Source organism: Arachis hypogaea, chromosome 6, assembly GCF_003086295.3.
Source record: "Arachis hypogaea cultivar Tifrunner chromosome 6, arahy.Tifrunner.gnm2.J5K5, whole genome shotgun sequence".
NCBI lineage: Eukaryota > Viridiplantae > Streptophyta > Magnoliopsida > Fabales > Fabaceae > Arachis > Arachis hypogaea.
In genome coordinates, this window is record NC_092041.1 from 18,966,715 (window position 1) to 18,993,400 (window position 26,686).

Below are 26,686 nucleotides of genomic sequence, written 5' to 3' on the forward strand. Positions count from 1 at the left end.
CAGCTGTAGAGGATGATGGGGCTGACGGCGAAGGTGTCCCGATGACAGCTCTAGCCCGAGAGCGGCGTCTAGCAGGTGGCCTCTCGTGCACCCAACCACCCCAGGGGATAGTAACCTCCCTGTCATCAGCATCAGGGGGCGGTGGTCGCACATCATCATCCAGCCATGGGACCTCAGCTAGGGCCGCCATACTCGTGACCAATGTAGGAATTGGGAGTAGGCCACGAATATGCGCCCGCCACATACACTGTCGGATAAGTCAAGGGAAAGAGACCTCCTTCCCCTCCATAACACACCCAATCAGCAAAAGCATCTCCATAGGAATCTCAGAGAAGTGGGTGGTGGGTAGGACATAGCAAGCGAATATCATCTGCCAAGTCTTGGCCTCACGAGTCAGATGAGTAAATAGCATCCCTTTCGGCTTAGTATTATTCGCATCCATAACCCATGTGGCATCTGGTAACCCAATAACAGTCCTGAGTGCCTCATAATCAAAAGTCATGCTGTGTATGGCTAACTCAGCCTGCTGATGGGCACACAGCTCATCCGGGACATGCCGGCACTGTAACGCCTCCTCAATCGCAGTCTCAGTAATCATAATCTCTCTACCCCTCACCTGAACCGAATCCAATGTCGGACGGAAGAAGTTGTAGTAGAATTCCTTCACCCAAGATACATTGATATCCCCCAAATCCCGGTCAACAAAGTCAATACCCAACTCAAGGATCCGACCGGTAATAGACCGTCTCACATCAGTAGGGAGGAGCAACTTTTTCTCAATGTTCAGCTTTGTAGTTCGATATTTGGAAAATCGAAGCTCACAGTAAAGGTTAGGGAATTTGTCTGGATTGGTAGAAGGTAACTGCTGATTTTTCTTGTCTACATCATTTAGCGGATTCTTGGCATAATTCTTGTAGATGGAAGGAATGGAGGGGGTAGAGTGTTTTCTCTTCTTGGAGGCAGTGGCTATGGCTTTGCCTTTATCCGACATCCTGAAAATTATGATAGAATATATAAGACATTTAGCATGTAACAAAGAAGGCATGTTCAGGATACAATTATCAAAGAATAATCATGATGTTGCAATGAATATGCAAAAGTGAACAAGTAAACCAAGAAAGCAAGCTTCATTAAAATCAACATCTCATATTCAAAAGGCAATAATAACATCATATATTTGAAAGAATTGTTAAAGGGGGTTAAAGGTGAGCGGAAGTTAGATGGTTAAAGAAATTAGTGAGTTAGAAAAGTGGATTAGTGATATGATGATACTTATGCGCAATGAAAAGAAAAGATATGGTTCATGTTCACAATGATTGTGCAAATCCGGGGAGTCAAAAGGAAATAGAAAGTTGCCCAAATTTGAAATAAAGCTCAAAATGAAACTAACTTCCTTGAAAATCGGGCAGCATTCCGGCTTAAAATTGGACGTTCCCGGATAGCAAATTAGCACAATTAGCATAGAAAACAACATCAAGTAAGTACAGCAACAATGGTATAGTATTCAGGCAGCAAGAAATGCATAAAAACAGTCCAAAATCAGCATACAACATCCAAATAAGCAGACAGCAATTATGCACGAACGGAGCACTTATCAGGCCTAGAATCCTCTATCCAGCCCTAGCTACCTAACCGCAGTTATTTCTAACTAATCCTAACATACAAAATTTGAATGCAAACTAATTAACAAGCAATACAGTAACTAGCAGAAATGAAAAATTAAAGAGAACAGAAATTTGGGGCAGGAACCTGGGAGCAGAGAAGAACTAAGAACGGAGAGGAAACTGGGGGAAAAATAGGGCCAGGAGCTGCGCCGCCATGAACGGTGGCGGTTATGGCAGAATGAATGGTGAGTGGGTGGAGGAAGCGAGTCGCCGGTGGTGATGGTGGAACGGCGACGGTAATGGCCGCGGATACCGGTGAGACTGAGAGATGGAGGGGAGAGAGAGAGAGTGAGGTGAGTGGAGGAAAGAGAGAATGAGAGAGTTTATGAGTTGGCCGGAGGCGGTGGCTGGCGCTGCTGCTGTGACGGCGGTCATGGGAGAGAAGATGAAGAAGAGGAAGTTGGGGAGGGGGAAGAAGTGCGCTGCGGCGCAACGCTCTTCGCGTCTTAGGGTTATCCCATATTTTGAATCGACGCGCGAGCGCCATCTGCGCGTCCGTGTTCCTTGATGAAACTTGGGACCTACGCGTGCGCGTACAACGCGCCTGAGCGTGGATGAGCAAAGTAGGAAGGGACGCGTGCGCGTACAGTGCGCGCACGCATGCAAGGAGTTGGGCTAGGGGCTTAGAGTTGGCCCAACTCAGGCCTAACTCTCTGGAGAATGGCCTGGAAGTCGCGCAATCAGATCGGCGCGCACGCGGCATGCACGCGTCCGCGCGTAGTGAGAAAAATTGGAGGTCCACGCGTGAGCGTGCAGTGCGCTCTAGCGTGGGTGGCAGAATAGGTATGGGTGCGTGCGCGTACAGTGCGCGCATGCGTACATTATATTGGGCCTGCGGCTTAGAATGGGCTTGAGGCACGCCCAACTCTTGGGTCCGTGGCCTAGATTGGTAGCAGCACGCAGAGGACGCGCGCGCGGCAAGTGCGCGTCCGCGTACATTGTCGATTTGTGATGAGGCGCGCTGGCGCAATGCGTGCGCTCGCGCAGATCGAGTTGGGCCTGGGGCCTAAAGCTAGCCCAGAAACGGCTCAACTCTCTGGGGTTTGGCTCAATCAATTGCAGCAGCAAATCGGCGCGGGCGCGGCAGGTGCGCGTCCGCGTGGATCATGTTGGGCTAAAGGCATAATGTTTGCCCAAAGGGGGCCCAACTCTCGGGAGTGTGGCTCATGGTGCATCCACACAGAGACGCGTACGCGTACATGGTGCGCGCGCGTCCACCCCTTTTTTTTTTCCTTTTTTATCATGTCAGAAAACAAATTGCTGGATGCTCCCCTTAGGCTTCACAACTCTTATTCACTCAACCATCATACAATTCATAAAAAATGCAATTTTGGTATTATTCATCTACTACTAAACACAACATGCATGTGACTAAGCTACAATTAAGTTGTACAAACAATTTTGTATGAAACATCTACCTACAATGGTAACTCAAATCACTTATTAAGTAAATTTAAAAGATTGGAAAGAGTTTACCATGGTGGGGTGTCTCCCACCTAGCACTTTTAGTTTAAGTCCTTAAGTTGGACATTTTGAGATGGTTGTTGTCATGGTGGCTTATGTTTGTACTCATCCTTGAATCTCCAAGGATCCATGCTCCTCAACTGGTTGACAGAATTTCCAACCGTTTTTATTAAGCTTGGGCAGAGTTCTACCCAAAATACGAGTCCCCATATTTGGTCTTCACATAGCGAACCGGGATCCCATATCTTATTTTCGCGTCCATCCGTTAGTTGAGTTCCATGATTTTGTCGGATGGGTGGTTGACATAAATGTGGTGGATGCACAGAATTCTCTTTACTCCACCAATGCTTCCTTCTAGATCCATACAAGGTGATCCTTGTCCCAACATTATCCCTATACCTTGAGCCCTTGACCTTAATGAGCTTAACACCTACTTTCCAACCACTACATAACTCATTTCCACTTTTAATTCCACAAAGAGTTCTAAGTTGACCATCATTTTCAATCAAACCATATTCAAGTGGGAAATTAAAGCTTAGGGATAGAGATTTTACCCACTTGAATGTTGTGTTGGATGGTAACTTGGGAAGGGAGGCTTCCCCGCACTTAGACAATGCAAGGTCCACTTCCTTGTGCTCTTCTTTGATTGTTTCCACCTCTTCACAAGCTTCTTCAATTTCAACCTTTTCTCTTTTGTTACATGGCTTGGTGTTGACATATTGTTTAATGGGAGGTGATTCAACTTTGGATAGGAATTCATCGATGAATGAATTCATCTCTTGATCAACCTCTTCGTATTCTTCAATCTCAATATACACCATGCTATTTTCGTTATCCTTGGGAGGTAGTGCACACTCTTTTATAGTTTCAACTTCATGTCCAATGGGAGAGGATTCCATTGTAGAGAGGAATTCATCCATGATTGAATCCATCTCTTGATAAGCTTCTTCCAAGTCCTCAATGATGATATGCCTTGGAGGTTGCGCACCCTCCTCAACATCAATATCAAGCTTCTTGGAAGAATTCTCCATGATGCTACGTTCCCATGGACTTTCAACATCTCCTAAATCTTCAACCACTTCTTCCTGTTCTTCAATGATCATAGGCTCCTCCAATTGTTTCAACACAAAATTCGACTCCTCCGTTTCTACCGAACTTTCCAATTTCTCCTTCATGCTTTGTTCTTCCTTTGACTTTTCACATGGGATCATGGAGGTACCTTGAGTGTTCAAACATCGGTAGGCTAAGGTGGACACTACCTTGGTCAAGTTGGTCACAAACTCAAGTGTATCCCGCTTCATGGCCTCTTGTCCTTGAAGTAACAAAGTGCGAGAATCGTCTATTGGGGCTTGTGGTGGGTAGGAAGGTTCATCATTTTGGAGAGAGGGATCATAATAGGAAGGTGGTTCTTCTTGGTAAGGTTGTGGAGATTGTGTGCATTGAAGTGGTTCTTGGTAGTGATCTTGATAAGGTTGTGGTGGTGCTGAGGGTTCTTGCTCATAATGGTCATAAGAATATGGTAGGGATGGTTGGTTGTATGGTGAATATGGATCATAGGAAGGTGCTTGATGTGGAAAGGCTTGTGAGTATGGTTGAGGTTCATGTTGAGGATGAGATTCATAGGCATATGATGGTGGTTGTTGAGTGTCACAAGAAGAGTCATCATAGCCATTAAATTGACATGCATTAGGATGGAAATTATACCTATAAGTGTCCGGAGGTTGTTGCCAATAGGAGTGATCAATTCCTTGAGGCTCCTCCCATCTTTGATGGTTCCATCCATGGTACATGGTCCCATTAAAGTCCACATTTCCTACAACACAATTAGAACCAAACTCATAGCCATAGTGAGAATTCATTATGAAAAGAGAAAAAAAAACTAACAAAATCTAGTAAACTAGCAAAAGACAAGCTATTTATAATATTCACATATGTACAATAACCAATAACATAACACCATTGCAAATCCCCGGCAACGGCGCCATTTTGACGAACGGATTTTTGACGGTTTAGAATTTCACTAATGAAATCTCGTTGTAAAGTATAGTTTCTAAACCAACAATAATCCTTTCATACAAAAGATTGTTTGTCACAAGTAACAAACTCCTAAATTTATAAACCGAAGTATTGAACCTCGGGTCGTTCTCCCTAGGATTTACAATAAAGTGTCTTGTTATTGGTTGTGAGTTATTTTGGGGTTTTGGATATGAAGCATGAAAAATAAATGGCAATGAAAATAAACTAACAACTATAAAAGGCTCTTGGCAAGATATGAGAATTAGAAGTCCTATCCTAGTTATCCTTCTTAATTGTGATGAGAATTGTTCATTGCTACCACTTAGTTAACCCCTACTAGATAAAGGAAAGTCAACTGGATGAATTGATTTAATTCCTCAAGTCCTAATCAACTCCTAAAGGAAAGACTAGTTTTAGGGGCATTCAAACCAATTAGCAACTTCTAATTATCAATCAACAAAGGAATTAGATAACTCAAGAGTCACTAATTACTCTACCTAGGCCAAGAGAAACAAAACCTACACTAAAACCCAACCAAGCATTTCATCAAACACTTGGAAGGCATAAAAGAAAAGCATAGTAAATTGATAACAAGAATAGAATATAACTACAATTATTGCAAAGAATTAACAACAACAAGCAAGGAAATCACAACTATCATGAATTACCTCAAATTGCATTATTGGAAGAAAACAAAGGAACAACAATATATCCAAAACAAAATGAAGAATTACAATTATCAAAGCACATAACTAGAAAGGGAGAGATGAGGAGATTAAGAATTGATGAAAGAAAATTGAATCAAAGCATGAATTAAACCTAGATCTAAGAAAAGAGATTAACCTAAACCTAATCCTAATTCTAGAGAGAAGTGAGAGCTTCTCTCTCTAGAAACTACTTCTAAAACTAATTATCTATCTAATCTTCTCCTAATTAGTCTATGGATGTGAATGTGTGTCAATCCCCTTCAATCCTTGGCTCTTATATGCATTTTGGTGCCAAAGTTGGTTGCTGAAAACCTTCCAAAATCGCCAGGCACGTGTTACATTAATGAGGTCATGTGACACCATCGGCGCGTGAGCGCACGGTACGCGTGCGCGTCCTTGGTCTGTTTCGCAATGTGCGCACGAGCGCCTTGTGCGCATGCGCGTACATGGCCTGGATCAATTCTTTGGCTTTTTGTGCTTCCCTCCACTTGTATGCTTCCTTCCTTGCTTCCTTTGATCCATGCCTAGCCTATTTCAACCTGAGATTACTAGCAAACACATCAAGGCATCTTATGGAATCAAAGAGAAACTAGAATTCATCAAAATAAGGCTCAAAAAGCATGTTTTTACACTTAAGCACGAATATGGGAGAGATAACAAAACCATGCTAATTCATAGGCTAAATGTGACAAAAGGCTATCAAGATATTCTGAATTCAATGCAAAACAAACCGTCAATTTGGGGTTTGTCAGTCTCCCACCTAGCACTTTTAGTTTAAGTCCTTAAGTTGGACATTTTGAGGCGCTTGTTGTCACGGTGGCTTATGTTTGTACTCATCCTTGAATCTCCAAGGATCCATGCTTCTCAATTGGTTGACAGAATTTCCAACCATTTTTATTAGGTTAGGGCAAAGTTCCACCCAAGATATGAGTTCCCCTAGTTGGCCTTCACATAGCGAGTCGGGATCCCATATCTTATCTTCACATCCATCCGTTAGTTGAATTTAACGATTTTGGCGGATGGGTGGTTGACATAAGGGTGATTGACACATGGAATTCTCTTTATTCCACCAATGCTTCCTTCTAGATCCATACAAAGTGATTCTTGTCCCAACATCATCCCTATACCGTGGAGCCTTGACCTTGATAAGCTTAACACCAACTTTTCAACCACTACACAACTCATTCTTACTTTTAATTCCACAAAGAGTTCTAAGTTGACCATCATTTTCAATCAAACCATATTCAAGTGAGAAATTAAAGCTTAGAGATAGAGATTTTACCCACTTAAATGTTGTGTTGGATGGTAACTTGGGAAGGGAGGCTTCCCCACACTTAGACAATGCAAGCTCCATTTCCTTGTGCTCCTCTTTGATTGTTTCCACCTCTTCACAAGCTTCTTCAATTTCAACCTTTTCCCTTTTTCCACTTGGCTTGGCGTTGTCTTCAAGAACTTCATCTTGTCTAATGAGAGGTGATTCAATTTTGGATAGAAATTCATTGATGAATGAGTTCATCTCTTGCTCAACCTCTTCATATTCTTCAATTTCAATACACACCATGCCATTTTCGCTTTCTTTGGGGGGTTGTGCACATTTTTTCGTAATTTCAACTTCGTGTCCAATGGGAGAGGATTCCATAATGGAGAAAAATTCATCTACGATTGAATCCATCTCTTGATAAGCTTCTTCCAAGTCTCCAACGATGGTATGCCTTGGAGGTTGCGCACCCTCCTCAACATCAATATCAAGCTTCTTGAAAGAGGGTTCCATGATGCTACATTCGCATGGACTTTTAACATCTCCTAAATCTTCAACCACTTCTTCTCGTTCTTCAACGACCATAGGCTCCTCCAATTGTTTCAACACAAAATTGGACTCTTCCTTCTCTACTGGATTTCCCACTTTCTCCTTCATGCTTTGCTCTTCTTTTAACTTTTCACATTTGGTCACTGATGAGCGGATAATTTATACGCTTTTTGGCATTGTTTTCATATAGTTTTTAGTAAGTTTAAGCTACTTTTAGGGATGTTTTCATTAGTTTTTATGTTAAATTCACATTTCTGGACTTTACTATGAGTTTGTGTGTTTTTCTGTGATTTCAGGTAAATTCTGACTGAAATTGAGGGATTTGAGCAAAACTCTGAAGAAGGCTGACAAAAGGACTGCTGATGCTGTTGGAATCTGACCTCCCTGCACTCGAAATGGATTTTCTGGAGCTACAGAACTCCAATTGGCGCGCTCTCAACGGCGTTGGAAAGTAGACATCCAGGGCTTTCCATCAATATATAATAGTCCATACTTTATTCGAGGAATGACGACGTAACTTGGCGTTAAACGCCAAGTACACGCTGCTGTCTGGAGTTAAACGCCAGAAAAACGTCATGATCCGGAGTTGAACGCCCAAAACACGTCATAACCTGAAGTTTGACGCCAAGAAATGCCTCTACACGTGGATTAATCAAGCTCAGCCCAAGCATACACCAAGTGGGCCCCGGAAGTGGATTTATGCATCAATTACTTACTCATGTAAACCCTAGTAGCTAGTCTAGTATATATAGGACATTTATCTATTGTATTAGACATCCTGGATTGTATTTTGATCCTGTGATCACGTTGGAGAGGGCTGGCCATTCGGCCATGCCTGAACCTTTTGCTTATGTATTTTCAACGGTGGAGTTTCTGCACACCATAGATTAAGGGTGTGGAGCTCTGCTGTACCTCAAGTATTAATGAAATTCTATCTTCTTTTATTCAATTCTCTTTTATTCTTATTCCAAGATATTCATTCGTACCCAAGAACATGATGAATGTGATGAGTCAGATTACCCTCATTATCATTCTCAATTATGAACGCGCGTGATTGACAACCACTTACGTTCTACATGCAACAGAGCTTGAATGCGTATCTCTTAGATTCCCCAACAGAATCTTCGTGGTATAAGTTAGATAGTTGGCGGCATTCATCTGGATCCGAAAAGTCCAACCTTGTCTGTGGTGTTCCGAGTAGGATCCTGGGAGTCCGGAAAGTCCAACCTTGTCTGTGCTGTTCCGAGTAGGATTCCGATCATGAATGACCGTGACGTGCTTCAAACTTTAACCTGCTGGGCGTTGGTGACAGACGCAAAAGAGGGATTCTATTCCAGTAGGAGCGGGAACCAACCGGTGATTAGCCGTACTGTGACAGAGTGCGTTGCATAGTTTTCACTGCGAGGATGGGATGTAGCCATCAGCCATGGGTGATGCCTCCAGACTGGTTAGCTGTGCGAGTGACAGCCGCACAGGTTATTTCCCCGTGAGGAATGAAAGTAGCCACAGTTGATGGTGAACCCCTATACAAAGCTTGCCATGGAAAGGAGTAAGAAGGATTGAGTAGAAGGAGTAGGAGAGCAGGCGTCCAAGAGCTCTACAGCATCTCCATCCGCTTATCTGAAATCCTACCAATGAATCTGCATAAGTGTTCTATCCCTTTTATTATTTATTTCTTTTTATTATTAATTATTCGAAAACCCATAAACTATTTTAAATCTGCCTAACTGAGATTTGCAAGGTGACCATAGCTTGCTTCATGCCAACAATCTCTGTGGATTCGACCCTTACTCACGTAAGGTTATTACTTGGACGACCCAGTACACTTGCTGGTTAGTTGAACGAGATTGTGAAGGAAATAAACAATGCCCTCAGAGTATACATCTTTTATAAATCCAATTACAAGAAAAAAGGGAATCACAATTTCGTCCACCAAGTTTTTGGCGCCGTTGCCGGGATTGTTCGAGTATGGACAACTGACGGTTCATCTTGTTGCTCAGATTAGGTAATTTTCTTTTCAAAAATCTTTTTCAAAATTTTTTTTTCTTTTATTTTTCGTTTTCCCAAAAATGTTTTTCGAAAAAAAATTATAAAAATACAAAAAAATTAGAAAATCATAAAAATCAAAAATATTTTGTGTTTCTTGTTTGAGTCTTGTGTTAATTTTTAAGTTTGGTGTCAATTGCATGCTTTTAAAATTTTTTCTTGCATTGTTTTCGAAAATCCATGCATTCATAGTGTTCTTCATGATCTTCAAGTTGTTCTTGACAAGTCCTCTTGTTTGATCTTGATGATTTCTTGTTTTGTGTCTTTTGTTGTTTTTCATGTGCATTTTTGCATTCATAATTTTCATGCATTAAAGATTTCTAAGTTTGGTGTCTTGCATGTTTTCTTTGCATCAAAAATTTTTCAAAATTATGTTCTTGATGTTCATCATGATCTTCATAGTGTTCTTGGTGTTCATCTTGACATTCATAGCATTCTTGCATGCATCTTGTGTCTTGATCCAAAATTTTCATGTTTTGGGTCATTTTTGTGTTTTTCATTCAATATTTAAAAATCAAAAATATCTTTTCCTTATTTTCCTCTAAAATTTCGAAATTTTGGGTTGACTTGGTCAAAAATTTTTAAAAATTAGTTGTTTCTTACAAGTCAAGTCAAAATTTCAATTTTAAAAATCTTATCTTTTCAAAATCTTTTTCAAAAATCATATCTTTTTCATTTTTTTTTTAATTTTCGAAAATTTCAAAAATATTTTTCAAAATATTTTCAAAATCTTTTTCTTATCTTTTTATCCAATTTTCGAAAAATTAGCTAACAACTAATGTGATTGGTTCAAAAATTTGAAGTTTGTTACTTTCTTGTTAAGAAAGGTTCAATCTTTAAATTCTAGAATCTTATCTTGTAGTTTCTTGTTAGTTAAGTAATTTTTAAAACTAAATCTTTTTTTTTTCTCAAATATCTTTTTCAAATATATCTTTTTATCTTTTATCTTATCTTTTTCAAAAAATTTTATCTTTTTCAAAATTTGATTTCAAAATATCTTATCTAACTTCTTATCTTCTTATCTTTTTCAAAATTTGATTTCAAATCTTTTTCAAATCAACTAACTAACTTTTTGTTTGTTTCTTATCTTTTTCAAAACCACCTAACTACTTTTCCCTCTCTAATTTTCGAAAATTCCCCCTCTCTTTTTCAAAAATTCTTTTTGTTTTAAAATTTTAATTTTAATTATATTTTGTCTTTGATTTTCGAAAATCACTAACTCTTTTTCAAAAAAAAAATTATTTTCGAAAATTTCTCTTCCCTTCTCTTATTCTATTTAATTATTTAATTACTAACACTTCTCTTCACCTCTCTTCATCCACAAATCCGAACCTCCTTCTTCATTCTTCTACCTCTTTCTTCTTCTACTAACATAAAGGAATCTCTATACTGTGACATAGAGTATTCCTCTTTCTTTTCTTGTTTTCTTCTCTTTCTTATGAGCAGGAACAAGGATAAAGGCATTCTTGTTGAAGCTGATCCAGAACCTGAAAGGACTCTGAAGAGAAAATTAAGAGAAGCTAAATTACAACAATCCAGAAGCAACCTTTCAGAAATTTTCGAACAAGAGAAGGAGATGGCCGAAAATAATAATAATAATAATAATGCAAGGAGAATGCTTGGTGATTTCACAAAGCCAACATCCAAGTTTGATGGAAGAAGCATCTCCATTCCTGCCATTGGAGCCAATAACTTTGAGCTTAAGCCTCAACTAGTTGCTTTAATGCAACAAAACTGCAAGTTCTATGGACTTCCATCTGAAGATCCTTATCAGTTCTTAACTGAATTCTTGCAAGTCTGTGATACTGTAAAGACGAATGGAGTTAATCCTGAAGTCTACAGACTCATGCTTTTCCCTTTTGCTGTAAGAGACAGAGCTAGAATATGGTTGGATTCACAACCTAAGGATAGCCTGGACTCCTGGGATAAGCTGGTCACTGCCTTCTTGGATAAATTCTTTCCTCCTCAAAAGCTGAGCAAGCTAAGAGTGGATGTTCAAACCTTCAAGCAAAAAGATGGTGAATCCCTCTATGAAGCTTGGGAAAGATACAAGCAGCTGACCAAGAGATGTCCATCTGACATGTTTTCAGAATGGACCCTATTAGATATATTCTATTATGGTCTCTCTGAATTTTCGAAAATGTCACTGGACCATTCTGCAGGTGGATCTATTCACCTGAAGAAAACGCCTGAAGAGGCTCAAGAACTCATTGACATGGTTGCAAACAACCAGTTCATGTATACCTCTGAGAGGAATTCCGTGAATAATGGGGTCCCTCAGAAGAAGGGAGTTCTTGAAATTGATGCTCTGAATGCCATACTGGCTCAAAACAAAGTGTTGACTCAACAGGTCAACATGATCTCTCAAAATCTGAATGGATTGCAACATGCATCCAACAGTACTAGAGAGGTAGCTTCTGAAGAAGCTTATGATCCTGAGAACCCTGCCATGGCAGAGGTTAATTATCTGGGTGAACCATATGGAAATACCTATAACCCATCATGGAGAAATCATCCAAATTTCTCCTGGAAGGATCAACAAAAACCTCAACAAGGTTTTAACAATGGTGGACGCAATAGGCTGAATAATAGTAAGCCATATCCATCATCTTCTCAGCAACAGACAGAGAACTCTGAACAAAATAATTCTAATTTAGCTAATATAGTCTCTGATCTGTCAAAGGCCACCTTCAGTTTCATGAATGAAACAAGATCCTCCATTAGAAATTTGGAGGCACAAGTAGGCCAGCTGAGTAAGAAAGTTATTGAAACTCCTCCCAGTATTCTCCCAAGCAATACAGAAGAAAATCCAAAAGGAGAGTGCAAAGCCATTGACTTAGTCAACATGGCCGAAAGCACAAAGGAGGAGAAGGACGAAAATCCTAGTGAGGAAGACCTCCTAGGACGTCCTTCAAGCAAGAAGGAGCTTCCTATTAAGGATCCTGAGGAATCTGAGGCTCACACAGAGACCATAGAGATTCCACTAAATCTCCTTCTGCCATTCATGAGCTCTGACTATTATTCATCCTCTGAAGAGGATGAAGATGTGACTAGTGAGCAAGTTGCTCAATATCTAGGAGCTATCATGAAACTGAATGCCAAGCTGTTTGGTAATGGGACTTGGGAAAGTGAACCTCCCTTGTTCATTAGTGATTTGGATACTTGGATTCAGGAAACTTTACCTCAAAAGAGACAAGATCCTGGCAAGTTCTTGATACCTTGCACCATTGGCACCATGAGCTTTGAAAAAGCTCTGTGTGATCTTGGGTCAGGGATAAACCTTATGCCACTCTCTGTAATGGAGAAGCTGGGAATCATTGAGGTACAACCTGCCTTGTTCTCATTACAATTGGCAGATAAATCCATGAGAGAAGCTCATGGGATAGTAGAGGACGTGCTAGTAAAAGTTGAAGACTTTTACATCCCTGCTGATTTCCTAATCCTAGATACTAGGAAGGAAGATGATGAATGCATCATCCTAGGAAGACCTTTCCTAGCCACAGCAGAAGCTGTGATAGATGTCAACAGAGGAGAGTTAGTCCTTCAATTAAAAGGAGAATACCTTGTGTTTCAAGCACATGGCAATCCCTCTGTGACAAAAGAGAGTAAGCATGAAGAGCTTCTCTCAGTTCAAGGTCAAGAAGAGCTCACACAGTCAAACTCTAAGTTTGGTGTTGTGAAGCCACAACCAAACTCTAAGTTTGGTGTTCAAACCCCATATCCAAACTCTAAGTTTGGTGTTGGGACTAGACAACATTGACTTGATTGCTCTGTGGCTCCATGAGAGCCACTGTCAAGCTATTGACATTAAAGAAGCGCTTGTTGGGAGGCAACCCAATTTTATTTATCTAATTTTATTTTATTTTGTTTCTTTGTTATTTTTATGTTTAATTAGGTACATGATCATGAGGAGTCACGAAAAAAATCAAAAAAATTAAAAACAGAGTCAAAAACAGAAGAAAAAAAATTTTCACCCTGGAGGACGCGCGGGCCGGCGTTCAACGCCCAGAAGATGCATCTGGCGGGCGTTCAACGCCAGAACAGAGCATCTTCCTGGCGCTGAACGCCCAAAACAAGCTACATCCTGGCGTTTAACGCCAGGATGCGCACGCAGAGGACAATCTGGCGCTGAACGCCAGAAACAAGCTTGAAACTGGCGTTCAACGCCAGAATCAAGCATCACATGGGCGTTTAACGCCCAGAACATGCACCAATGGGCGTTTGAACACCAGAATGGTGCATGAAGGCAATTTACACGCCTATAGGGTGAAGGAATGGTATTTCTTTTCACCTCAGGACCTGTGGACCCCACAGGATCCCTACCTCAGGATCTGTGGACCCCACAGGATCCCCACCTACCTTTTCTTTTAATCCTATTCACACTCTCCTAATCCAAATCTCATTCTCAATGTCACCCTTCCCAAAAACCTTCACCAATCACATCAATTTCTCTTCCCAATTACCCCATGCACCACTCACATCAACCTCCTCTTCCCCATAAACCCCACCTACCCCCACTACATTCAAATTCAATTTCCCACCCATTCCCACCCAAAATGGCCGAAACCTAACCCTTCCCCCCTCCCTATAAATACCTCCCTTTTCTTCTTCATTTTCACACAACATAACCCCTTCTTCTATACATAACCGAACCCCCCTTCTCCCTCTCTAATCACATTTTCTTCTTCTTCTTCTTCTACTCTTCTTTTCTTTTTGCTCGAGGACGAGCAAATTTTAAGTTTGGTGTGGTAAAAAGCCTAGCTTTTTATTTTTCATTCACCATCAATGGCACCCAAGACCGGAGTTTCCTCAAGAAAAGGAAAAGGGAAGGCAAAAGCTTCCACTTCCGAATCATGGGAAAAGGAGAGATTCATCTCCAAGAGCCACCAAGACCACTTCTATGATGTTGTGGCAAAGAAGAGGGTGATCCCTGAGGTCCCCTTCAAACTCAAAAAGAATGAGTATCCGGAAATCCGACATGAGATCCAAAGAAGAGGGTGGGAAGTCATAACCAACCCCATGCAACAAGTCGGATTATTGATGGTTCAAGAGTTCTATGCTAATGCATGGATCACTAGGAACCATGATCAAAGTATGAACCCGAATCCAAAGAACTATCTCACAATGGTTCGGGGGAAATACTTAGATTTCAGTCCGGAAAATGTGAGGTTGGCGTTTCATCTACCCATGATGCAAGGTGATGAACGCCCCTACACAAGGAGGGTCAACTTCAATCAAAGGTTGGACCAAGTCCTAATGGACATTTGTGTGGAAGGCGCCCAATGGAGAGTAGACTCCAAAGGCAAACCAGTCCAACTAAGAAGACTGGACCTCAAGCCTGTAGCTAGAGGATGGCTGGAGTTCATCCAAAGATCCATCATCCCTACAAGCAACCGATCTGAAGTTACTGTGGATCGGGCAATCATGATTCATAGCATCATGATTGGAGAGGAAGTAGAGGTTCATGAAGTCATAGCCAATGAACTCTACAAAATAGCTGACAAGCCTTCATACATGGCACGGCTAGCCTTCCCCCACCTCATATGCCATCTATGTTATTCAGCTGGAGTTATCATAGATGGAGATGTCTCCATTGAAGAAGACAAGCCCATCACCAAGAAAAGGATGGAGAAAACAAGGGAAGTCCCTCACGGCCCCCAAGGAGAACATGAGGAAGTTCATCAACAAATGCCTCATGGAATGCACTTTCCTCCCAACAACTATTGGGAGCAACTCAGTACCTCCTTAGAAGACTTGAGCCAAAACGTGGAACAACTAAGGGTGGAACACCATGAACACGCCCTCACTCTCCAAGAAATAAGAGAAGATCAAAGAGCTATGAGAGAGGAGCAACAAAGGCAAGGAAGGGACATAGAAGAGTTAAAGAACATCATTGGTCCTTCAAGAAGAAGACGCCACTAGAGGTGGATTCATTCCTTGTTCTTTATTTTCTTTCTGTTTTCGGTTTTTAAGTCTTATGTTTATCTATGTTTTTGTGTCTCTACTTCATGATCATTAGTGTGTAACCATGCCTTAAAGCTATGAATAAAATCCATTAGTCTTTCACCTCTCTTAAAAGAAAAATGTTTTAATTCAAAAGAACAAGAAGAACATAATTTTTGAAATTATTAGTGAATTTAATTTAATTATATTGATGTGGTGGCAATAATTTTTGTTTTCTGAATGAATGAATGAACAGTGCATATTTTTGATCTTGTTGTTTATGAGTGTTAAAATTGTTGGCTCTTGAAAGAATGATGAACAAGGAGAAATGTTATTGATGATCTGAAAAACATCATGAAATTGATTCTTGAAGCAAGAAAAAGCAGTGAAAAAGAAAAAAAAAAGTGGCGAAAAAAAAAAATAAAATAGAAAGAAAAAGCAAGCAGAAAAAGCCAATAGCCCTTAAAACCAAAAGGCAAGGGTAGCAAGGATCCAAGGCTTTGAGCATCAATGGATAGGAGGGCCCAAGGAAATTAAATCCAGGCCTAAGCGGCTAAATCAAGCTGTCCCTATTCATGTGCTTGTGTCATGAAGGTCCAAGTGAAAAGCTTGAGACTGAGTGGTTAAAGTCGTGATCCAAAGCAAAAGAGTGTGCTTAAGAGCTCTGGACACCACTAACTGGGGACTTTAGCAAAGCTGAGTCACAATCTGAAAAGGTTCACCCAGTTATGTGTCTGTGGCATTTGTGTATCCGGTGGTAATACTGGAAGACAAAGTGCTTAGGGCCACAGCCAAGACTCATAAAGTAGCTGTGTTCAAGAATCAACATGCCTAACTAGGAAAGTCAATAACACTATCTGAAATTCTAAGTTCCTAGAGAAGCCAATCACTCTAAACTTCAAAGGAAAAAGTGAGATGCCAAAACTGTTCAGAAGCAAAAAGCTACAAGTCCCGCTCATCTAATTAAATTAATATTCATTGATATTTTGGACTTTATAGTATATTCTCTTCTTTTTATCCTATTTGATTTTCAGTTGCTTGGGGACAAGCAACAATTTAAGTTTGGTGTTGTGATGAGCGGATAATTTATACGCTTTTTGGCATTGTTTTCATATAGTTTTTAGTAAGTTTAAGCTACTTTTAGGGATGTTTTCATTAGTTTTTATGTTAAATTCACATTTCTGGACTTTACTATGAGTTTGTGTGTTTTTCTGTGATTTCAGGTAAATTCTGACTGAAATTGAGGGATTTGAGCAAAACTCTGAAGAAGGCTGACAAAAGGACTGCTGATGCTGTTGGAATCTGACCTCCCTGCACTCGAAATGGATTTTCTGGAGCTACAGAACTCCAATTGGCGCGCTCTCAACGGCGTTGGAAAGTAGACATCCAGGGCTTTCCATCAATATATAATAGTCCATACTTTATTCGAGGAATGACGACGTAACTTGGCGTTAAACGCCAAGTACACGCTGCTGTCTGGAGTTAAACGCCAGAAAAACGTCATGATCCGGAGTTGAACGCCCAAAACACGTCATAACCTGAAGTTTGACGCCAAGAAATGCCTCTACACGTGGATTAATCAAGCTCAGCCCAAGCATACACCAAGTGGGCCCCGGAAGTGGATTTATGCATCAATTACTTACTCATGTAAACCCTAGTAGCTAGTCTAGTATATATAGGACATTTATCTATTGTATTAGACATCCTGGATTGTATTTTGATCCTGTGATCACGTTGGAGAGGGCTGGCCATTCGGCCATGCCTGAACCTTTTGCTTATGTATTTTCAACGGTGGAGTTTCTGCACACCATAGATTAAGGGTGTGGAGCTCTGCTGTACCTCAAGTATTAATGAAATTCTATCTTCTTTTATTCAATTCTCTTTTATTCTTATTCCAAGATATTCATTCGTACCCAAGAACATGATGAATGTGATGAGTCAGATTACCCTCATTATCATTCTCAATTATGAACGCGCGTGATTGACAACCACTTACGTTCTACATGCAACAGAGCTTGAATGCGTATCTCTTAGATTCCCCAACAGAATCTTCGTGGTATAAGTTAGATAGTTGGCGGCATTCATCTGGATCCGAAAAGTCCAACCTTGTCTGTGGTGTTCCGAGTAGGATCCTGGGAGTCCGGAAAGTCCAACCTTGTCTGTGCTGTTCCGAGTAGGATTCCGATCATGAATGACCGTGACGTGCTTCAAACTTTAACCTGCTGGGCGTTGGTGACAGACGCAAAAGAGGGATTCTATTCCAGTAGGAGCGGGAACCAACCGGTGATTAGCCGTACTGTGACAGAGTGCGTTGCATAGTTTTCACTGCGAGGATGGGATGTAGCCATCAGCCATGGGTGATGCCTCCAGACTGGTTAGCTGTGCGAGTGACAGCCGCACAGGTTATTTCCCCGTGAGGAATGAAAGTAGCCACAGTTGATGGTGAACCCCTATACAAAGCTTGCCATGGAAAGGAGTAAGAAGGATTGAGTAGAAGGAGTAGGAGAGCAGGCGTCCAAGAGCTCTACAGCATCTCCATCCGCTTATCTGAAATCCTACCAATGAATCTGCATAAGTGTTCTATCCCTTTTATTATTTATTTCTTTTTATTATTAATTATTCGAAAACCCATAAACTATTTTAAATCTGCCTAACTGAGATTTGCAAGGTGACCATAGCTTGCTTCATGCCAACAATCTCTGTGGATTCGACCCTTACTCACGTAAGGTTATTACTTGGACGACCCAGTACACTTGCTGGTTAGTTGAACGAGATTGTGAAGGAAATAAACAATGCCCTCAGAGTATACATCTTTTATAAATCCAATTACAAGAAAAAAGGGAATCACAATTTCGTCCACCAGTCACGGAAGTACCTTGAATATTCAAGCATTGGTGGGCTAAAGTGTGCACCACCTTCGTCAAATTGGTCACAAACTCAAGTGTATCCCGCTTCATGGCCTCTTGTCCTTGAAGTAACAAAGTGAGAGGATCATCTAGTGGGGCTTGATCATTATTTTGGGGAGAGGGTTCATAATAGGAAGGTGGTTCTTCTTGGTAAGGTTGTGGAGATTGTGTGTATTGAGGTGGTTCTTGGTAGTAATCTAGATAGGATTGTGGTGGTTCTAAGGGTTCTTGCTCATAAATGTCATAAAAACATGGGATGGATGATTGGTTGTACGATGGGTATGGATCATAGGAAGGTGCTTGGTATGGAGAGGCTTGTGAGTATGGTTGAGGGTTATGTTGAGGGTATGGTCCATAGGCATATGGTGGTGGTTCTTGAAAGTCACAAGGTGATTCACCATAGCCATTGGGTTGATATGCATCATAGGATGGCTCTTCTTCATAGTGCATTGGTGGAGGTTGTTGCCATGAAGATTGATCATATGCACATGGCTCCTCCCACCTTTGATTGTTCCATCCTTGATACACATCCTCATTGAAGCTCTCATTACCTACAACATAATTAGAACCAAACTCATAGCTAAAGTGAGAATTCATGGTGGAAAGAGAAAATAAAATTCTACACTAGCAAATGAAGCAAAAAAACTAGATATTTACACTATTCACATATGTACAATAACCAATAACATAACACCATTGCAATCCCCGGCAACGGCGCCATTTTGAGGATTGGATTTTTGACGGCTTAGAATTTCACAAATGAATTCTCGTTGCAAGTATAGTTTCTAAACCAATCACTAATCCTTTCATACAAAAAGTTGTTTGTCACTAAAACAAACCCCTAAATTTATAAACCGAAGCATTGAACCTCGGGTCGTTCTCCCTAGGAATTACAATAAAGTGTCTTGTTATTGGTTTGAGTTATTTTGGGGTTTTGGATAAGAGGCATGAAAGTAAATGGCAATGAAAATAAACTAACAACTATAAAAGGCTCTTGGCAAGATATGAGAATTAGAAGTCCTATCCTAGTTATCCTTCTCAATTATGATGAGAATTGTTTATTGCTACCACTTAGTTAACTCTTACTAAATAAAGGAAAGTCAAGCGGATGAATCAATTTAATTTCTCAAGTCCTAATCAATTCCTAAGGGAAAGACTAGCTTTAGAGGTATTCAAATCAATTAGCAACTTCTAATTATCAATCAACAAGGGAATTAGATAACTCAAGAGTCACTAATTACTCTACCTAGGCCAAGAGGAACAAAACTTACACTAAAACCCAACCAAGCAATTCATCAAACACTTGGAAGGCATAAAAGAAAAGCATAGTAAATTGATAACAAGAATAGAATCTAACAACAATTATTGCAAAGAATTAACAACAACAATCAAGGAAATCACTCTTACCATGAATTACCTCAAATTGCATTATTGAAAGGAAACAAAGGAACAACAATCTATCCAAAACAAAATGAAGAATTACAATTGTTAAAGCACATAACTAGAAGGAGAGAGATGAGAAGATTGAGAATTGGTAGAGGAAAATGGAATCAAAGCATGAATTAAACCTAGATCTAAGAAGAGAGATTAACCTAAACCTAATCCTAATTCTAGAGAGAAGTGAGAGCTTCTCTCTCTAGAAACTAACTCTAAACTAATCTTAGTGAGTGTGTATTATTGCCTACTTGATTCCTTAATGCCTTCCCCTTAATCCTTCATCCTTATATTCCTCTTCCTTAGCATTTGGCGCCAAAATGGGTTCAGAAACCCTCTCAAATCGCCAGGCACGTGTTGCATTAGTGAGGTCATGTGCCATCATCGGCGCGTGCGTGCACGGTACGCGTGCGCGTCCTTGGCCTGTTTCGCAATGTGCGCGCGAGCGCCTTGTGCGTGTGCGCGTACATGGCTGACTTTGCTTCTTTGACTTTTATGCTTCTCTCCACTTGTATGCTTCCTTCCTTGCTTCCTTTGATCCATGCCTAGCCTATTTCAATCCTGGAATTACTAGCAAACACATCAAGGCATCTTATGGAATCAAAGAGAAACTAGAATTCATCAAAATAAGGCTTAAAAAGCATGTTTTTACACTTAAGCACGAATATGGGAGAGATAACAAAACCATGCTAATTCATAGGCTAAATGTGACAAAAGGTTATCAAAATACTCTAAATTCAATGCGAAACAAACCGTCAAATTGGGGTTTGTCAGAACTTAATTCTCCTAGGGAGGTGTTTAGTTGCTCCCAATAGTTTTGTGGAGGAAAGTGCATCCCTTGAGGCATCTCATGGATTTGATGATGAGAGGGATCTCTTGTTTGCTCCATCCTCTTCTTAGTGATTGGCTTGTCCTCATCAATGGGGATGTCTCCCTCTATGTCAACTCCAACTGAATAACAGAGGTGACAAATGAGATGAGGGAAGGCTAACCTTGCCAAGGTAGAGGACTTATCTGCCACCTTATAAAGTTCTTGGGGTATAACCTCATGAACTTCTATTTCTTCTCCAATCATGATGCTATGAATCATGATAGCCCGGTCTATAGTAATTTCAGACCGGTTACTAGTGGGAATGATTGAGCGTTGGATAAACTCCAACCATCCCCTAGCCACAGGCTTGAGGTCATGCCTTCTCAATTGAACCGGTTTCCTCTTGAATCTCTCTTCCATTGGGCGCTCTCTTCACAAATGACTGTGAGGACTTGGTCCAACCTTTGATCAAAGTTGACCCTTCTAGTGTAAGGATGTTCATCTCCTTGCATCATGGGCAAGTTGAATGCCAACCTCACATTTTTCGGACTAAAATCCAAGTATTTCCCCCGAACCATAGTAAGCCAATTCTTTGGGTCCGGGTTCACACTTTGATTATGGTTCTTGGTGATCCATGCATTGGCATAGAACTCTTGAACCATTAAAATTCTGACTTGTTGAATGGGGTTGGTGAGAACTTCCCAACCTCTCCTTCGGATCTCATGTCGGATCTCCGGATATTCACTCTTTTTGAGTTTGAAAGGGACCTCGGGGATCACCTTCTTCAAGGCCACAACTTCATAGAAGTGGTCTTGATGCACCCTTGAGATGAATCTCTCCATCTCCCATGACTCAGAGGTGGAAGCTTTTGCCTTCCCTTTCCTCTTTCTAGAGGTTTCTCCGGCCTTGGATGCCATAAATGGTTATGGAAAAACAAAAAGCAATGCTTTTACCACACCAAACTTAAAAGGTTTGCTCATCCTCGAGCAAAAGAAGAAAGAAGAGAGTAGAAAAAGAAGAAATGAAGGGAAATGGAATGGCTTTGTGGTTCGGCCAAAAAGGGGGAGAAGTAGTGTTTAGGTTGTGTGAAAATGAAGTAGTGAAGATGGGTTTATACAGGGGTGGGGGGGTTATGGTTCGGTCATGTATGGTGGGTTTGGGAGGGAAAGTGGTTTGAATTTGAATGGTGGGGTAGGTGGGGTTTTATGAAGGATGGATGTGAGTGGTGAAGAGAAAGATGGGATTTGATAGGGGAAGGGTTTTTGGGGAAGAGGTGATGAGGTGATTGGTGAATGGGTGAAGAAGAGAGAGAATGGTGGGGTAGGTGGGGATCCTGTGGGGTCCACAGATCCTGAGGTGTCAAGGAAAAGTCATCCATGCACCAACTGGCGAGCAAAATTGCTCTTTGTGCCAATTCTGGCGTTAAACGCCGAGCTGGTGCCCATTTCTGGCGTTTAACGCCGAGTTCTTGCCCTTTTCTAGCGTTTAACGCCAGTCTGGTGCCCCTTTCTGGCGTTAAACGCCCAGAATGGTGCCAGACTGGGCGTTAAACGCCCATCTGCTAGCCTTACTGGCGTTTAAACGCCAGCAGGTTCCTCCTCCAGGGTGTGCTATTTTTCTTTCTGTTTTTCATTCTGTTTTTGCTTTTTCAATTGATTTTGTGACTTCTCATGATCATCAACCTACAAAAAACATAAATTAACAAAGGAAAATAGATAAAAACATAACATTGGGTTGCCTCCCAACAGGTGCTTCTTTAATGTCAATAGCTTGACAGAGGGCTCTCATAGAGCCTCACAGATGCTCAGAGCAATGTTGGAACCTCCCAACACCAAACTTAGAGTTTGAATGTGGGGGTTCAACACCAAACTTAGTAGTTGGTTGTGGCCTCCCAACACCAAACTTAGAGTTTGACTGTGGGGGCTCTGTTTGACTCTGTTTTGAGAGAAGCTCTTCATGCTTCCTCTCCATGGTGACAGAGGGGTATCCTTGAGCCTTAAACACAAAGGATTCTTCATTCACTTGAATGATCAATTCTCCTCTATCAACATCAATCACAGCCTTTGCTGTGGCTAGGAAGGGTCTGCCAAGGATGATGGATTCATCCATGCACTTCCCAGTCTCTAGGACTATGAAATCAGCAGGGATGTAATGGTCTTCAACTTTTACCAGAACATCCTCTACAAGTCTATAAGCTTGTTTTCTTGAGTTGTCTGCCATCTCTAGTGAGATTTTTGCAGCTTGCACCTCAAAGATCCATAGCTTCTCCATTACAGAGAGAGGCATGAGGTTTACACTTGACCCTAAGTCACACAAGGCCTTCTTGAAGGTCATGGTGCCTATGGTACAAGGTATTGAAAACTTCCCAGGTTCCTGTCTCTTTTGAGGTAATTTCTGCCTAGACAAGTCATCCAGTTCTTTGGTGAGCAAAGGGGGTTCATCCTCCCAAGTCTCATTTCCAAATAACTTGTCATTTAGCTTCATGATTACTCCAAGGTATTTAGCAACTTGCTCTTCAGTGACATACTCATCCTCTTCAGAGGAAGAATACTCATCAGAGCTCATGAATGGCAGAAGTAAGTTCAATGGAATCTCTATGGTCTCATTTTGAGCCTCAGATTCCCATGGTTCCTCATTGGGGAACTCAGTGGAGGTCAGTGGACGTCCATTGAGGTCTTCCTCAGTGGCGTTCACTGCCTCTCCCTCCTCTCCAAATTCGGCCATGTTGATGGCTTTGCACTCTCCTTTTGGATTTTCTTCTGTATTGCTTGGAAGAGTACTAGGAGGGAGTTCAGTAATTTTCTTGCTCAGCTGACCCACTTGTGCCTCCAAATTTCTAATGGAGGACCTTGTTTCAGTCATGAAACTTTGAGTGGTTTTGATTAGATCAGAGACCATGGTTGCTAAGTCAGAGTGTTTCTGCTTAGAACTCTCTGTCTATTGCTGAGAAGATGATGGAAAAGGCTTGCTATTGCTAAACCTGTTTCTTCCACCATTATTGTTGTTGAAACCTTGTTGAGGTTTCTGTTGATCCTTCCATGAAAGATTTGGATGATTTCTCCATGAAGGATTATAGGTGTTTCCATAGGGTTCTCCCATGTAATTCACCTCTTCCATTGAAGGGTTCTCAGGATCATAAGCTTCTTCTTCAGATGAAGCTTTCTTAGCACTGCCTGGTGCATTTTGCATTCCAGACAGACTTTGAGAAATCATATTGACTTGTTGAGTCAATATTTTGTTCTGAGCCAATATGGCATTCAGAGTGTCAATCTCAAGAACTCATTTCTTCTGATTTGTCCCATTGTTCACAGGATTCCTTTCAGAAGTGTACATGAATTGGTTATTTGCAACCATTTCAATGAGCTCTTGAGCTTCAGTAGGCGTCTTCTTCAGATGAAGAGATCCTCCAGCAGAGCTATCCAAAGACATCTTGGACAGTTCAGACAGACCATCATAGAAAATACCTATGACGCTCCATTCAGAAAGTATATCAGAGGGACACTTTCTGATTAATTGTTTGTATCTTTCCCAAGCTTCATAGAGGGATTCTCCTTCCTTCTGTCTGGAGGTTTGGACTTCCACTCTAAGCTTACTCAATTTTTGAGGTGGAAAGAACTTTGCCAAGAAGGCATTGACTAGCTTTTCCCAAGAGTTCAGGCTTTCTTTTGGTTGTGAGTTCAACCATATTCTAGCTCTGTCTCTTACAGCAAAAGGGAATAGCATAAGTCTGTAGACCTCAGGGTCAACCCCATTAGTCTTGACAGTGTCACAGATTTGCAAGAATTCAGCTAAAAACTGATGAGGATCTTCCAATGGAAGTCCATGGAACTTGCAGTTCTGTTGCATTAGAGAAACTAATTGAGGCTTAAGCTCAAAGTTGTTTGCTCCAATGGCAGGGATAGAGATGCTTCTCCCATAGAAGTCGGGAGTAGGTGCAGTAAAGTCACCCAGCACCTTCCTTGCATTGTTGGCATTGTTGTTGTTTTCGGCTGCCATGGGTTCTTCTTCTTTGAAGATTTCTGTTAGGTCCTCTACAGAGAATTGTGCCTAGCTTCTCTTAGCTTTCGCTTCAAGGTCCTTTCAGGTTCAGGATCAGCCTCAACGAGAATGCTTTTGTCTTTGCTTCTGCTCATATGAAAGAGAAGAGAACAAGGAAATATGTGGAATCCTCTATGTCACAGTATAGAGATTCCTTGAGATGTCAGAGGAAAAGAAAAATAGAAGGCAGAAGTAGAAGAATTCGAACTTATCAAGAGAGATAGGGTTCGAATTATTCATTGAGGAAGAGTGTTAGTCCATAAATAGAAGGATGTGAGAAGAGGGGAAGTAATTTTCGAAAATTAAGTAAAAGATTTTGAAAACATTTTGAAAAACACTAATTGATTTTCGAAAATAAAAGTAGGAAAGAAATCAAGTGATTGTTGAAAAAGATTTTGAAATTAGAAATTAAAAAGATTTGATTTTGAAAATTAATGACTTGGCTATCAAGAAAAGATATGATTCAAACATTAAACCTTTCTCAACAGAAAAGGCAACATACTTGAAATGTTGAATCAATCATTAATTGATAGCAAGTATCCTTGAAAATAGAAAGAAATTGATTTTGAAAAAGATTTGATTGAAAAGATTTGATTTGAAAAAATTTGATTTTAAAAAGGTTTTGAAAACTTAAAAAAAATTTGATTTGAAAACAAAATCTTCCTTCTTGTGCCATCCTGGCGTTAAACGCCCAGAATGGTGCACATTCTGGCGTTTAACGCCCAAACTACTACCCTTTTGGGCGTTAAACGCCCAGCCAGGCACCCTAGCTGGCGTTTAAACGCCAGTCTGTCTTCTTCACTGGGCATTTTGAACGCCCAGCTTTTTCTGTGTAGTTTCTCTGCTGTATGTTCTGAATCTTCAATCCTCTGTATTATTGACTTGAAAAGACACAAATTAAAAATATTTTTGGATTTTTAATAAAAAGGAATAATCAAAATGCAACTAAAATCAAATAACAATGCATGCAAGACACCAAACTTAGCAGTTTGTATACTACTGACACTAACAAAATGAGAATGCATATGATAACCAACAAAACACTCAAGTCAAGAGAATTCAAAGATCAGAGTAATGAAATCATCAAGAACATCTTGAAGATCACTTAAGACACATGAATGAATGCAAGAAGAACAAAAACATGCAATTGACACCAAACTTAACATGAGACTCTAGACTCAATAAGAAAATTTTTTTTGGATTTTATGATTTTGTAATTTTTTTTTTGGTTTTTTTCGAAAATTAAGTGGAAAAGAAAATAAAGGTGTCAAAATTCTAAATGAGAATTCCAGGAATCATGCAATGTTATTCTAAAGCTTCAGTCTAAAGAAATTAGACATGGCTGAACAAGCTTCAGCAGGACATTGCATTCAAGAGCTAAATTGATGATCAATCAGCTTTGGTGATGATAAGAACATCACCTTGAAACACTAGAATTCATTCTTAAGAACTCTGAAGAAAAAATACCTAATCTAAGCAACAAGATGAACCGTCAGTTGTCCATACTCGAACAATCCCCGGCAACGGCGCCAAAAACTTGGTGGACGAAATTGTGATCACTACAACTTCGCACAACTAACCAGCAAGTGTACTGGGTCGTCCAAGTAATAAACCTTACGCGAGTAAGGGTCGATCCCACAGAGATTGTTGGTATGAAGCAAGCTATGGTCACCTTGTAAATCTTAGTCAGGCAAACTCAAATGGATATGGGTGATATACGAATAAAACATAAAGATAAAGATAGAGATACTTATGCAATTCATTGGTGGGAATTTCAGATAAGCGTATGGAGATGCTTGGTCCCTTCCGTCTCTCTGCTTTCCTACTGTCTTCATCCAATCCTTCTTACT